The sequence below is a fragment of the Bos javanicus genome, chromosome 9 (assembly GCF_032452875.1).
Source record: "Bos javanicus breed banteng chromosome 9, ARS-OSU_banteng_1.0, whole genome shotgun sequence".
NCBI classification, from domain to species: Eukaryota; Metazoa; Chordata; class Mammalia; order Artiodactyla; family Bovidae; genus Bos; species Bos javanicus.
The window spans coordinates 80,240,038-80,256,664 of record NC_083876.1 but is presented as its reverse complement, the minus strand read 5'-3'; the positions used below and the strand labels follow the sequence as shown (position 1 = coordinate 80,256,664).

The 16,627-nt window shown below is 38.9% G+C and overlaps 1 protein-coding gene across 9 annotated transcripts in view; it reads left to right on the top strand.

Moving 5' to 3' along the window:
• Window positions 1-16,627, top strand: part of HIVEP2 (HIVEP zinc finger 2) — a 218,403-nt gene that overhangs the window by 115,244 nt on the left and 86,532 nt on the right. For 8 of the 9 annotated variants that reach the window (XM_061428157.1, XM_061428158.1, XM_061428160.1 and 5 more), the window contains one exon: window positions 5,664-5,776. The exons of the other annotated variant lie outside the window; for it this stretch is intronic. The gene's annotated coding sequence lies outside the window, so the exon portion shown is untranslated. The remainder of the gene's footprint in view (window positions 1-5,663; window positions 5,777-16,627) is intronic. 9 annotated transcript variants of the gene reach the window in all.

The following is a 16,627-nucleotide window of genomic DNA, read 5'->3' as shown; positions in this document are numbered from 1 at the left end:
GATGTTTCTGCCTTCTCCCCTCCCATTCCTTCTCCCCCCTTTTCACCATAGTATCTACAGTTCTAGATTTCATAAAATATAAGACTTTTTAAGAAAGTTTAGGTTCGTTAAACCAAGGAAGATAATGTGTGGATTTAATTACGATGTATTAATATAACAACATGTGGACTATTCTCAGTCAAGTTTACATTTAAAATATTTTATTTAAGTCATTTACATTTCCCTATTTTTTTTTTCTCTCCCTTTTAATCCAAACGTATTTCACAGAGAACAGAAATCAGAGATACTGGTTAAGATGGAGGGAGAAGAGGAGGATATTTGGTAACCTCAGTCATTCAGCTTCATTTTAAATGAACTCAGGACTTTGTCCTGTAAATATCCTAAGAAAATAAAGTGGCTGTTGGAGCTATTATTTTGTAGTGCTTGTCTCATTTACAGACAGGTTATTTTCATTTTTGTTGAGACAATTAAGATGTTTTATTTAAGATAGGACTTAAAATACTTGTCTTGTATTTCATCAGTGTTCATCTACACGTACAGGGTATTATTCAGGGGACTTTGTGAGGAATTAATGCAGCTTAGTAGCTGGACTTGAGAATGAAATATTTCCAAGCCAGTGAAGTGGAAATGAGGAAAGACACAACAGGAAAAGACATGTGAATGCTTACTGAATATAAGGGTTGAAAGGTAGTAGATGGAGAGGTGCATATAATATACTATGTTTTATTTTCACATGAGAAAACAAAATATTGAACAGATGTTTATATTTGTGATTCAACACAATTCTTTTCAGACTGCTAATGAGAATTGTTTGGGTATGGCTGAATATAGAGGGTGGAAAATGCACTTAACCAAAGAATATGATCTGGGAAAATAGGTGAGGATTTCTCAAGTATACGTGTTCACACAAGGAAATATCAAGTAATATTTGAAAAAAAGAGACTAGGGAATAGAATGTAGGCCTACTGTATATTCAAACATACTATGGAACAGTAACAATAATTAAAATTACCTAATGCACACACACACACAAGTTCATGCAATAATGCACATGAAAACTATATTGCTCAATGCCAATCACATAACACTTGCTAGGTCTGAACAAACATTCCCTTTTAAATATGTAGATCAAGGTAACAGATTGAGGAAGCCAGAAATGAACCCATAATAATACAATCTATACGTAAAGTATAACACACCAAGCTTAGTCAGCAGGATTATGGGAGCTCGGGATTTGTCAAAAATCTTTGAATATATACCTCACACTGAGAATCCAAATACACGCCAGACATATTAACTGGTGAATATCCAGCAATAAACTTACAGGACAATTTGTAGACAATTAATGTATTTATTATATTGAAGACCATTTAAATTCATATAAAACGTAGAACTTAAAAATAGTCAAATTATATGCATAGAATTAAATTTTATATTAAAGTTGAAATAATAAAATTATCTTAAAATATGAGATTAATAATGATTTCCATTAAAATAGAAAAGTAACTCTGAAATGCCATTTTATATTAAATAAATCAAAAACAATTAATCACATGCCACGGTGAGGAAGTTTGGTGAAAGTAGAATGCTCATGTTGCTGGTGACTTTGTAGGTCATTTCAATCTCTTCACATCCATAAGGCTTTTGTATGAAGGCCATAAAATATTCATACCCTTTGCTTTAATAATCGTATTTTTGTTAATGTTTTAAGGGAAACATTGTGTTGCTAGTGCTAAAAGTAAATGAGATGTATGTATGGCTGAGTGCCTTCACTGTCACCTGAAATTATCACAGCATCATTAATGGACTATAACCCAATACAAAATGTTTTTGGTGTTAAAAATTAAATAAAAATTAAAAAAAAAGCAAATGAGAATATTTAAAATACTCCCACACATAGGAATGATTAAGGAAATGGCTAAGTAAGTATGCAAACCCTATGGACCGTGATGTCATGTCCTACTCGATAGACATGAGTTTGAGCAAGATCCGGTGATGAACAGGGAAGCCTGGTGTGCTGCAGTCCATGGGGTCACAGTTGGTCACGACTGCGCAACTGAACTGAACTGAACTGATGGAATACTATATGGCTAATGAAAATGTGAACTTTGTGACTTATGTGGAAATATAGAATGTGCTTATGAAATGTTAAATGAAAAAAAAGAATGCATAATTATGTGTGAGATGCATGAGAGTGTTAGGAGAGCATCTTTGTGAAAATATGCTTTGTTGTTACCGTTTAGTTGCTAAGTCCTGTTCAATTCTTTTGGGACCCGATGGATGGTAAGCTCTCCAGGCTCCTCTGTCCATGGGATTTCCCAGGCAAGAATACTGAAGCGGGTTCCATGGGGGAAAATAAATACTGGATTAGATTTTTTTTTAATGAATATGATTGCATTTGCATGGTAGGATTAAGGGTGCTTCTCTGGTTGAAAACGTCTTCAATGTTGTTATGTATTTATAAGGAAAAATAATATTTATGACCCAGTAAGGCAGCTGTGCTAGTAACTCTGGCTGTTAGGACACTGCTTTCTAAATGTTATTTTGGAGCTCTGCCAAAATATGCCCAAATATCTTGGGTATGTAAGAGTCTCAAGGTATTCTCAGTCTCTTTATTCTTCTTGGCCAGTTTTTTATTAAGTTTTCAAAGAAGTCGTTTGACTATAACTATGCTCAAGAGGGTAGTGTGACACCTGTGGTATCAGTGGGCCTATTCGCACTCACTTTGCACCCATTATCTTCTCTTCCTAAATTGAGAAGTGTCTTTACTGTCGTTGGTCCTCAGGAAGCTCCTGGTCAAGATTATTGAACTTTTGCTTACAGAAAGCAAAGAAGCTCTGTGACGTAAAGGGGAAAGTGGTGGAAGAGTAGTCAGGAGACCTCCCTCCCGGCGGTGGCCCAGGACAAGTGTCTGCAACCTCCTGGGCCTCAGCCTCATCCTCAGTGCAAGGAGGAATCTCCATGACCACTAATCCATAGCACAGGGCTGTGAAGACATTACAGTTCACACACTGACTCCAAGGTACCCTTCATTCTTTTCAAGGGTAGTTTTCCATGCTCCTGAGAGAGTGATTTACTATGTTCACTGTGGCAACAGCTTGGACAGCTGAAGTGTTCTTAGAGTATTCAGTTCTTGTCAATTCAGGGAGCATGGTTCCTGTCTATTACATGGGGAACCATTCAACCAGAGAAAGTCACTCTAATCCAGCATTGTAGATATATGGATTTATTACACAAAAATGACTAAACTAGGCCAATTGGTGACAAGCACAATCAAATATTAGCTAATGATAAATTACTCTATTGTTTAGGCCACATACTTGACAGAAATACAAAGTTCAAATGTATTTAGATTTTCTGATGGAGCCCAAATACCACTGACTGAGGTGGGGTTGTTTTTTATTTTTGGTCTTGTTTTCCTTTTAAGGCAGGCAATAAAAACAAAATGAATGGAAGGAGGTGTAGATTCAACTGCTTTCATCAGCTTACAAAGTTATTTTAGATAGGTACTACTGCATGGTGTAAGAATTATAGGGAATCAACCATCATCTCTCAGTTGTTAGTCATTTCTAAGGAAATGAACATTTCTAGGGAATGTTGTATCGTGGTTTGCAAACATGGGGCTCACTTGTTACACAGGCAACATATCTGTACCTTCTGTGTAAATTACGACAATCATTTAACTAAATCATCCATACATATAATTAATATGTTTTGTACTTACTGCTTTTGAAGCTTGGTAGGGAGCACTCATGCTGAAAAATTCCTAAATAATTCGAAATCACTGACTACTCAGAGAGTCCTAGTTAGTTTGAAACTAGAGCATACTTGCTATATTGTGAATGAAAAACCTAAATAAGATTCTGGCTTGGTGGCCAATCATGAAATGATGCAAGAAGTGAAGCAAGAACTATGAATACATAATTTAAGAAAACAATATTTCATCTAAATAATGAACAGAGCGGTGGTAGATCTAGACACTTGTACAGGTCAGTTTCATATTATACATTGAAGCATTAATGAGGAAAGGATTCTTAGGGTCTTCAAGTCATCCTGTATCATGATGGGCAGTGCCCCAGATTTTTCCTAGAAAGCGACTAGCCTAAACAGTATGACAGCACAAAACCATCGTGTAAGAACCCAGAGACGATAGGACACTAGCTACTCAACGTTGTTTGAAAGCACCTTTGTATAACTAACTCTTTCATAAACGGCCTGGAAAAGTGCCAAAAAAATATTGCACAGCTCTTAGATACTCAATGTGAAAATTATGTGCATTGTACCATTTTGCATTTCATTGTTTAGGTGCTCTAAACCTAAGCAATGTAATGGTCCAGTGTAATTAAAATAACCAAACTATTTGACATTTGTCTTGTAATAGTTATGGCAAGAACCCTAGAATAATAATTAAGGCTATTTATCACCATTAATGAGGACCATATCCACGTGAGTTTCCTAGATAACTATTTCTTGAATAGCAGCAAGACTAGCATCTAGACATTGGTTGTCTTGGAAGTGAAAACACATTTCCCATGGGAACTGGGGATTTCTACTTAGTATTATTATTACTATTTGTCTTCCCCATTAGCAGGAACAATTTTGTTTTGTTTTGTTGGAGCATCTACCTTCAAATAGTGGGTAACAAATCTATTTAAACCTTTTTTTTTTACAACTGAGGTAACTCACTTTTTCTGTTAACAATATGTGTAGTGGGACTCGGGGAGTGAGAGTATGTGGTTAATTCCAAATTGCATTATAAAAATTATATATTTATGACCTTGCAATAGGTTTTTAACTTTCACTGGAATATAGTTGTGTCTTATGTCCTAAAACTTTAAAGTTACTTAATCTACCCTGGGAGGACCTGATTCAGAAGTAGCCAGAAGCTGTCCAGTTTTCTCACTCTTCTGCCTAGCCTCCCAGATTCCCATTTATCGTAGGTTCTCATCAATTGAGATATAGCTTTGCCTTCTGTCAAACTTTCTCTTGAAGCTAAGATAGCAAGTTAATATTTGAGCTTCAGAAAATACACATCTATGGGTAAGATGAATAGAATTAACTGATATTACTTATGAACCATAATTAAGCTGTTTATGGGTCTCTAGTAAACACTTTCTGTGGGAGACAGGGTGTAACAGTCTAAGAATGATTTGGAAATTTATGCTAGTGAATTCTCCCAAATGATCTATCTGGATATTCATTTATATTCCTCAAGAGAGATTGCCTATAACTAGGACTTGCCTGCTGTAAAGAACTGCAACCTCCACATTTTCATTGCATCAGTAAATTAATAAGAATCAATGAATAGAATTCCAAAGTAGTCAGTTACATCTTTTCCTCATCTCTAATTTTACTTATCCTAACTGACATTATATAGTCATCACTTCCGTGTGCCAATCAGTACTGAAAACAAACTCTTCTGCTCTCACACATTGTTATTTTATTGCTTTTTCTGTGCCTGAACATTCTTTTTATTTTCAAACTGGAAAATTTAATCTAGTTGCCAGATGCTTTTGTTGTTCTACAGTTTTAAGTAGCACAGTTACTTAGAATATATAATAATAATCTTACTTTGATTTCCATGTTACTAATATATAGATGATATAATGCTCCTCTGGTTTAAATGCTATACTTTGTTGTGTTTTTTTCTCTTTCCTCAATAGGTGGAGTCTTTGGATTTTTTAAAAGACAACAGTAATTGGATCTACTTGAAAAATTAAGTGAATTGATTTGTTTGGAACACTCTTTGACCAATTCTTTAACGTTTAGCCACTGGGTAAGTTGAGTCAAGTACTTTCTATGTGGTTTGACTTCAAAATTATTGAAATGATCTCAAGCCAGATATTAAGCTTTATGTGAAATTTTGAAACTCATAATTTGAGGCCCTCAAAACCTGTGAAAGATGTCTAGGATGCTATCTAAATGAACTTCACCACATCAGCAGAACCAACCTGATGAGAAAGATGAGAAGATTAGAAAATGTTGTCATTTATAGTTTGAAACCAGATCCTTTCATTTACTGTTCTAATCATTATTTGCTTGTTGCAATCTGAGGTAATGTGAGAATATCAGATTTTACTTTTAGTGACATATTCGGTACTGTATCGTATCAGATTCAAATCTAAGGTATCAGGCAGCAGTCCCCAACCCTTTTGGCACCAGCGTTCTGGTTTGGTGGAAGACAGTGTTTCTACAGACTGAGGACAGGGGATGGTGGTTTCAGGATGACTCAAGAGCAGTAGGGTTTGAGCTTCTATGAGAATTCAATACTGTTGCTTATCTGACAGGATGCAGGCCTCAGGGAGTAATGCTGGTGATGGGGAGCAGCTGTAAATACAGACGAAGCTTCGCTCACCTGCCTGCCCTCCACACACCTCTGCTGTGTGGCCCAGGGGTGCAGGGACGGTGGTTGGGGTCCCCTGCTACAAGGAACATTTTCCCGACCCAGGGATTGAACCTGTGTCTTCTGCATTGGCAGGCAGATTCTTTACTACAGCACCACCTGGGAAGCCCCTGAGAAAATTAGTAACTCTCCTTATTCTCGTTTTGCAGAAGGCTTGGTTTCTGTGATAAGAATAGCAATCTGAAGGACTTACTTAATCCAGCTTCCTTATTGCACTGTGTCACTTCAGAATGCTCTTAAGGTACAGAATTCTTAACCAGGAAGTTTAGGCTTTTAGCAAATTTTGGGGCTGCCAAGCCAAAATTTAGCGGGAACAGGACTTTGGTTACTATTAAGATGTCAGTGTAGTAAAGCCTGCTCTGTCAAACAGATTTTTAAAGTCAGAAATCTAAACAATACTAGTTTTAGGGTTTGGTAATTTTTGTTTTAACTGGGCAAATGCTTACTCTCTATACAGTAACAGAAAACAGGGAAAAAATTTTGTATTCCTAGTCCAGGTCACAAGATTTGACTTTCTGAAATTCTATGTTTTATTCATGATTCTAAATTGTGCAGCCTGGTACTTAATTTTCCTCTGGATAAACTGAAGGTATTTAAAAATCTGATGAATGATGGTAAATGAGAAGAAAGTGTCTAACCATTCAGGAAACAGACTTCAAAACCAAATTAACAGTGTCTGCTTTACCTGTGGGCATCTTCAGACATGATGGGTCAGGGGGTGTTTCAGGGATACTGTCGAATACGGATTATGCATTGCTAACAATTGCTTTAGCTTTGTCTAGAATAATTTTCCTTTGGCAACTTCCCTGGAACTTAATTTGTTTGAATAGCTTTTGAGCATCCAGTGAGTGCAGAGATGTTAAGTGTGGAAACCCAGGGAACCTTTTCATGTGGCTTGAATGGGTTCATGGACCCAAGATTCATCTGTGACCAAGTTTTTACTGTTATGGGCACATGGTACTTTTGGGAAATTTTTTAGGGTAACTCAGTGGACATGAATTTGAGCAAACTCTGGGAGATTGTGGAGGACAGGGGAGCCTAGCGTACTGCCATCCATGGGGTCACCAAGAGTCGGACACAACTTAGTCACTGAACAACAACAACAACAACAGCTAAGCAGATGAAAAACCCATCAGGAAGAGAAATGGTAAAGAAGTTTCAAAAGCAAAACCTTAATTTCTTCAGTAGCCATAATGGAAGATGAAAATTGATACTCTGAACTACTCACTTAAATGTCTTTGTCTGCCACATTTCATTTTCCATCTGCTCACAAGGATTGACTTATACAGTTATTCCCAAAGTACCCCAGAGTATAACAGTTAAATTTGGTTGGTGGGACCTAATTTAAATTATGTTTAGGAAACTGTTCTGTAAGTGCCTCGTGAGAATGGACGTTGGCCTTCCTGCTTATCTCACTGTGAATTCTGAGCACCTTTGGTTAAGTCAGATCTTTGGTTAAGTCAGTCACTGCATTTTAAAATAATTTTTCTTTTGAGTTACATAAGGACACAATTCGTAAGGTTACAGGAGGATTAAACTCTTGGCAGGTGGTAGAGACTCAGTAACTAGTAGTAATAATAACAATGGTGATTCACGGTGGTTAAGTCACAATCATGGTTTAAACGTAGCAGTAATTGTATTTTATTAATCACATGACTGATTCTTTAGCCTGTCATTGTGGACATAGCTCACAGAGATGAGTACTTCTTCTCCATTAAACCAAATACTTGTTGAAATACTCCATAAAAACAAATGCTTGTTTTGGTAAGAAGCACAGCATATGAAACCAGTCAGCTTTTTTCATGCCATATATGACATTATCAGCAAGCTGTCAATCACTTTATCTGTGAGCCTGGTCTTGTCCATTGACTCAAGCAAGGATTTTTTTTTTTTTCAAATAATAAATTTTTTAAATATGTCCATTTTCCCCCACTCAAAATTGCTAGTAATAGAAAACAGGGTAAATAAAAAGGGAAAGTTTGCATGATAAAATTTTACATGATAAAAAAAGAAAACTGTCATCATTAGGATGGTCTTCCTTTTATGATATTTTTTGTAAAAAGATAATAAATATAGATTACTTTATAATAATGTGACTTTTCACGTCCTGCCATTGTCCTTCAAGAAGCCAGTGCTTTTGACCGATCTTGACCTTATTCATTTTCAGGTACTAGTAGCTGGACTATATAGACCTTTAAATCAGGTGCACAGAGTTATATGCTCTCATTGCATTGAATGCAATTATTTCAGAATTATGTAAGTAGTATGTCTTCTTTACGCTAAGGAAAGATAAGACGGAGGGTGAAAATTGTTAGCATTCACCAAGTATGTTCTGCAGAGTCAGGTTTTTTGCTATAGCTGCTTCATCTCTGAAAAGTAAGAATAAAGGATTCTATATTCATTTGAGGAAATCGGATTTCAGAGAAGTAATTAATTTTTTGAGAATTCTACAGTTATGATAGTAATTTTAAGAGTCAGAAGTTATCAAAATCTTACTTTGAATTAGAAAATCCAAACTATGTAATTCTATTTCCTGTAGAAATTGCTGTATTTTCTGATTTCCCCAGACTCAGTTTTCATCCATCCATCTGCTCCTTTATATGTTTTTATAGTTATTTTTGTCATTACTTATACCAATATGGAAAATAAAACGGAAGATTTTTAATCCATTTTATTTAGACACATTTTTCCTGGTGGCTCAGATGGTAAAGAATCTGCCTGCAATGCAGGAGACCTGGGTTCGATCCCTGGATTGGAATGATCCTTTGGAGTGGGAAATGGCAACCCACGCCAGTATTCTTGCCTGGAAAATTCCATGGACAGAGGAGCCTGGTTGGCTACAGTCGATGGGGTCGCAGAGAGTCGTACATGGCTGAGCATGCATGCATATACATAAAGATTTGATGAGGTTTCAAATAAGGTTTGCACTCTGTTCTCTATGGTTTGATACAGCTTTTCCTGCTATTACATATAATTCAGAGCAGACCTGATGAACTTCAATGTGTTGTGGCCTTCAGAATATTTACTTTAAATGGAGCCATTTTTATAGGTTTTTCAGGTGCTTACAGTTCTGTTGGGTCCTTTATGTTTTAAGTTAGCTGAAGAGAGTTTTACTAAACCGATATGAAACCTATGGCCTTATAAACTCTTCCACAGACTGTGGTTTGTTTGGTCATTACAGTCTGTGTGAGTGGAGCTCATTACTGTTAGCTTCTCGGGCTACAGAATTTCACTTTTTCAAAATTATTTTTAACCTCTTGTATAAAATTTCAGTCTTCCTGCTTTGTTTTTCAAGCACATCACTGGACTATGCCTAGATTCATTCATACATTCAGTCCCTTACCCTTCATTTATTCATCATCAGCAAGATTAATTAAACCAGTATTCTGAGCAGAGCACATTTTGTTCCTCGAACATTCTGTAGCCATTTGAAAGACTTGACTGATTTTCTCTCATTTTCTCTTGTTTCATGGTACTCCCTCCTGCCTCTCCTTTCTGCCCCTTCCTTTAACTTGCAGTGTAGGATGGCTGTGTGTGGCAGGACCCCTTCTCTTGTATTGGCCACAGAGAACCTGCACAATGGAACTGAGTAGTCATATGCCTTGTTTCTAGGATGGCCTGAATAATTATTTGTGTAATGCCTTACAGTTTGCCAGTGGCTTCCACATTGGATGATCTCACTTAAATCAAGAACTATTGTGTGGCTACTACTTACATTTAATTTTGTGTGTGAGGAAACAGAGGCTCTGGGGGTTACAGTGGAATGGTTTGCTCCAAGTCACAGCATTCGTGAGTCATAAAAGCAGGATTCAACCCTGGTTCTCCCAACTTCAGACGGCATGTCATTCGATGCCAGGTCACCAGTCTGGTTGACGGTGCTGTGCTGTGTGCTGGGAGTATTCAAATACCAGAGATTTGTTGATATCATCTGTATATTCTCTTTAGCATGAAACATGTGAGTAGATGCCATATGGAGGTTGGGGGAAGAACCAGATCTCACAGTTCTAAGGAATCTTGAAGGCAATGCACCTTTACTTCCTTGATGATACTGTGAAATTCACCAATCACTCCCTTGCTCTGAGAATCTCATAGACTCCAGGCAACATCCTTGTAGATCAAGAATGGCTTTTGGAATTCTGGTCTTTTGGCAGTTATAGTTTTCACTGTGAATTACTAGATTGGATATTGGAGAGCATCACCCACGAGGGAGGTCATCATGCTTTATCTCTTCTCTCTGAAACTCCTTGCTGTTGTTGTTTAATCATTCAGTGGTGTCCTACTCTTTTGCTACCCCATGGACTGCAGCCAGTCAGGCTCCTCTGTTCATGGGGTTTCCCAGGCAAGAATATTGGAGTGGGTTGCCATTTCCTTCTCTAAGGGATCTTCCCAACCCAGGGATTGGGTTCTAATTCTCCTGCATTTCAGGCAGATTCTTTACCGCTGAACCAGCTGAGAAACCCTGGAGTCCCATTAATACTTTGTATTTTTCTCCTGTCATGTTTTTGTATATATTTTTGTGTTTGTGCTTTTTAGTAAAGTGATACCTGTAGGACTTTTATCACACCTGCCACTCTGTAAGCTGCTTGAAGGCAAAGACTGCATCTTTATTTCATTGGTGTCCTCTTCAGCCTTAAAAAATAGTGGTTGAAAAACAAGTAGTAGATATTCCATAAATAAGTGTTGAATTTAATGAAAACATTTGATTATGAGCTTTCATCTAAGATTCATTTTGGGAGCTTCAAATTGGTACCTGGGCACAGATTTAATTTTAATCATAGTAGGGAGATGAATCAGCAAGTCTTTGTGTGTATGAGTTGCTCAGTCATGTCTGACTCTTTGTGACACCATGGACTATAGCTTGCCAGACTCCTCTGTCATAGAATTCTCCAGGCAAGAATACTGGAGTGGCTTGCCATGCCCCTTCTCCAGGTGATCTTCCCCAGCCAGGGATCGAACCTGGGTCTCCCTCATTTCAGGCACATTCTTTACCATATGAGACACCAGGAAAGCCCCTGAGCAGAGAGCCATGAACAGATTTATATGCTTTGTAGGTGATCTTTGCAAATGCAAAAAATTTGTCTTGAAGTAAAATAACAACCCCCCTCCTCCGGCCACAAACAAAACAGAACTCCATACATTCTCCTACAAAGGTATTTTATTGTCCCTGTCTTGACCATGAGAACAAAAATAATTGATCTCTGCAAAGACTTAATGAGATAAAATAACAGTGGGCTCTGTTTGGAGGCTTCCTAGAAGGTACAGGTGTAGCTGTGCTGTGAATGTGGAGCATAGCTGTCACAGGCTTAGCACTAAGGATGTGCATTTAACTTGGCCTGCGTTGCTGGGAAGTCCCTGAAAATTTTTTAGCCAGAGTGATGTCATCAGAGCTGCACTTTAGGAAACTGAATCAGGCTGGGTTGTGTTGGATGGCGTGGGGGTAGAGGTGAGGGTGGGGTGAGTGGGTGCAAGAGTCCCTGAAAGCCTCTTAGGCGGCACTTAACATTAATTCACACAAGAAGCTGTCACCTCCTGTTATGCCCTTTCCCTCGCCTCCCACACGTACATCACAGATGAAAGCACTGTTAAGAAAACCTTAGTGAACACTTAAATCCCAAGTTCAAGGAATTCTTTCTTTTTTATTGTATCAAAGTATAGTTGATTTACAATATTGCCTTCGTTTTGGGTGTACAGCATAGTGATTCAGTGTTTTTATTTTTATAGATTACACTCCATCTATCATGGCTATACTACCCTGTGCTGGAATTCTGACTTAACTTCCTCCAGTCTTTTCTTTAGCTTCTCACTTCTTGGTTCTGCATCCTCATGCCTTTGTGGCTACTTTCAGCTCAAAGTATTTCCTTTAAGACTCTGCTGATGCCTCCACAAGTGACTGCTTCTGAGAATTGTCCCTGGAGTCCATACACCCAATGCCCAAGGGCACAGTGCCTAGACCTGACCTATGAAAATGTGACAGTTGTACCAAAGCACCTTTGATCTGACTTTGTGCAGTGGAGGGTCAGATGGGTGTTGAGGGCCTGAATTGCAGTGACAGCAATATTGTAAATCAACGGGTGGACAGGACACAGACAAGATGAGAGAGGATGTGCAGCAGGCCCATATAGGGCTGCCTGATTGGATGTAGGAGGTGTGTGTGTGTGTGTGTGTGCGTGCACATGTGCTTCCGGGGGCGGGGAGCAGGAAGAAGCTGTCAGTGATGACACTGGGCTTTGAGTTTGAATAGGATTTTTAATAGAAAAAGGGAAGTGAATCCAGAAGCTGGCTTGGGCTGTAGGATGATGAATTTGTGTACCAGTTGAGTTTGAGATAAAAGTAGATAAAAACATGTACTTTCTACTACTCGACTTTTTTTTTTCCCACGAGGATTTATAGCTGGAAACAGGAAATCATTGGAAGACTTGAGTTTTCTTCCTCTTTTTGCTGTTCTTCCAGCTCCTTAAATATTTCCCAAGAGCTGAGGATGGTTTTAGGTTTTCTCAACCTTACCCCTGCCAAATCCCCCACAAATTCATCTCTCCAGGAACATGTGTACTTGTCCAAGTACTCACAGCAGCCAGAAGTGTACCTTTCAGCCTCCTAAAATAAAAACTTTTGGGAAAAATATAGTTGTCCTCTCCTTTTGACAAGCATGAACATTGTCACCTTACGACTTGCTGAAATAGCGCAGCAAAGAAACACTTTCGTGCAGGCTGGAAAATCAAGGGAATGCGAAAACACAGGCACTTCCTCTTCCCTTCGCTTGAGGCATTCAACTGAGACAGTCTAGTTCAGGGAAACAGGGGCATTTTTACTTGAGCACTAAACTCGAAGAAGTGTATTAACCATTCAAATCAGTGTGTATTAGCCATTCGAATCAAAAGTTGTTCTCTCAATTGGTGGTATTTCTAACAATAACATCCTTAGGCTCTTAAATTTGGCGGTAGCAGAGAGCCAGCTGGTCCCAGTGTAATACACTCCCATCCCCATCCACTGAGGAGTTTCTGAATTTCAGCAGAGATATTCTTGATTCAATCAGTTTAAAAGCATATAATGATCCTGTAATTATAATTTGTCATTACCTTGTGTACTAATGATTAAAGCAAACATTTAATAACCAAAGGGCAGTAAATATATTTTAGATCTTGAGCCATAAAAAGGTTTCCATTAACAGAATGTTTTTTGCACAAATAAATTATTCATTGACTGTAGCAGAGCTTGAGCCTGTCATCAGCCTTAAGTGGAAATTTTGAGAACACCAATCATAACAGACGCCAACACTAAGTTGGCTTGAGCCTCCATCCTTCTTACATGGAACCTGAACTTTTTTGGCTATTTATAAGAGCTTTAATTCGGTTAAATTCAATGAATATTTATGGCATTTCTGCCATATGCAATTTAGTGTTCTGGTGGTTGGAGGACTACAATGATGAGTAAGTCTTCATTTTAGTCTTTAAGTTGTTTATACACCTAAAAGTGGGACAAGATTAGTAAATACATGACTTGGATATAAGAAGGCTTAAGTAGCAACCTCAGAAATGTATAAATAAAATTTGTTGCAAATTCAGGGGAGAAAGAAATCACATGCATTTTCTCATGGGAACAGGGAGGGAAGAGTTTGGAGATCAAGAAGTGTTCCCTGAAGAAGGCTTTTAAGATGGGCAAGGTTTTGACAGATGGAGAGAATTATAATGACATAGGCAAAAAGCTGGGATGTATAATGTGGATGTCATTGGAATGAAAAGTAACTTGGTGTGTTTGGAACACAACATTGGTAAGTGAAGAGACATGAAAGAAGAGGAAAGAGAGATACCTAGAGATTTAGAGAGTATAGAAGGCTTTCAATGAGTAATTAGCACATCAGTTTGGTAGACATTAAGGAACCACTTTTGAGCTAAGGAATGATGTGATTGGATTATATTTTTGAAATATACCTCACCTCATAGGTAAGACTTAGAAAACTTGGAGGTCAACAAGTTAAAGAGCCATTGGAATTGTCTCCATGAGAGGTAATAAATTTCTGAACTAAGTTGGTGGTAATAAGAATACAAAGGAGGGCCCAGATGGGAGAGATGGTACAATTATTTGTCTATAGGTTTCACACATGATTGCCTACATGACGGGTAGAAAAGAGGAAAGAGTTAAAAATTCCATTCAACAACTTTAGGCAGTTTTTGAATCCAGTCAACATCTGTGGAAAACCAGAGTCATATGCAAGTTATACTCCGTGCTAGAGTTGTGTACTAAGGAAAATGAGAAAGCTGCTGTCTCTGAATGGCTGAAAATTTGATTGGGGAGATAAATGTACTCAACTAAAATCCAAAGCAGATCATGATTAGTATGATCACAGGAGATATGAGAGAGTGGTGCTTGTGTTAATTTTGATGCTGGAAAAGTGGAGAAACATCTAAGGGAGAGGACACTTGGGCCTGGAAGATCAGATAGAGGAATCCAAACTATTTTACGTCTCAGAAACATAGTGGGAAAAACTAAGTGAGACAAGTATCAAAGAAGCTGAGGGGGAAGAACCTTACAGACAGAGGAGCTCTTATTGCCCCTGGTATGTCAGATTCTGAGCTGGGAGCTCTGTGTTTAAGGAGTGGTTCCACAGTGCTCACAGTACTGCAGAGCGTTAACAATGTTATCTAAGGAAGGGCCCCTGCATTCAGCAATTTCAGGATTAGGAGTGGTTTTTTGAAGAGGTTTCAGTTGGATAGAGATTAGCCTGGTGGCTCAGATGGTACAGAATCCGCTTGCAATGCAGGATACCTGGGTTCAGTCTGTGGGTTGGGAAGATCCCCTGGAGAAGGAAGTGGCTACCCACTCCAGTATTCTTGTCTGGAGAATTCCATGGACAGAAGAGTCTGATGCGCTACATACAGTCCATGGTCTCACAAAGAGTCGGACATGACTGAGCGGCTAACTCAGTTGAGTAGGGAAGGAAATATTCTGAAGGTTATTCCTAGTCTTGAAGCCCCAGTACTTTGGCCACCTGATGGGAAGAGCTGACTCTGGAAAAGACTCTGAAGCTGGGAAAGATTGAGGGCAAGAGGAAAAGGGAACAGCAGAGGAAGAGATGGTTAGATAGTATCACTGACTCAATGGACATGAGTTTGAGCAAATTCCAGGAGAAAGCAAAGGACAGGGAAGCCTGGCATGCTGCTGTCCATAGGGTCTCAAAGAGTTGGACATGACTGAGCAACTGAACATCAACAGCAATCTTGAAGACAGAAGTAAACTCTAGACTGAACTTTCCTCAGTGATTTATCCTCGACGGGTCAAGTTTACAGAAACAGTAGATCTGATTGCACCAGGTGGTCTTCGAGGTACCCCCTTGAGAATGTGTTAGTCCTGAGCGGTTTAGTTGCTCAGTGGTTTTGACCCTTTGTGACCCCACGGACTACAGCCGGCCAGGCTCCTCTGTCCATGGGATTGTCCAGGCAAGAATACTGGAGTGGGTTGCCATCCCCTTCTCCAGGCGATCTTCCCGACGCAGGGATGGAACCTGGGTCTCCCACACTGCAGGCAGATTGCTTACCATCTGAGCCACCTACTCCTGAGAAGTCTTTGCTAATTGTATATTGCAAGCGTCTTGGATTCCTAGATGATTTTCTCACAGGTCGGAGATTTCAACACTGACTCCCAGCCTCCCTTGCTCACTTCCTTCTTCCCACCCCTTCCCTTTAAGCACCCAGCTGGTTAGGGTGCACGCATTTGCCACACCCTTGGCTCAAGGTCAGGGAAGTCCTCGGGCTCTCCTTGGCGCTTTTCCCAAGTGGAAGGAGATTTCGACAGAGAACAATCCAGGGAAGTGCACGCTCACAGAGACACATACGCACACACACCAGTTCTTTTCCTGTCCTTCAAGATATTCATGTGCCAGTAAACAGACAAAACATACCGTCACTTACAGGCAGGTTGTGTCACATTCACCCTGAGAAAACAGGGCAGGAATGTAGTCATCTAGCAGGAGGTAATGGGGACAGCATTTAGGAACAGTGATAGAGAAAAAATTAAAGGAGTAACACATTACTATAGAATGTGAAGGGATGACATCGTGTCAAGGTTATGTTTAGTGGAGTTTTAAAAAATCAATTAGTACAGTAAATTGAACACAATAAAAGAATTTTCGCAGAGGCACTCATATTACTACAGAGGGGAATTTTAAATTGTATCAGGCCATCCTGTAATTTGAGAGGAACGAAAGGAGGGAATTTAAAAGGAGTAGGA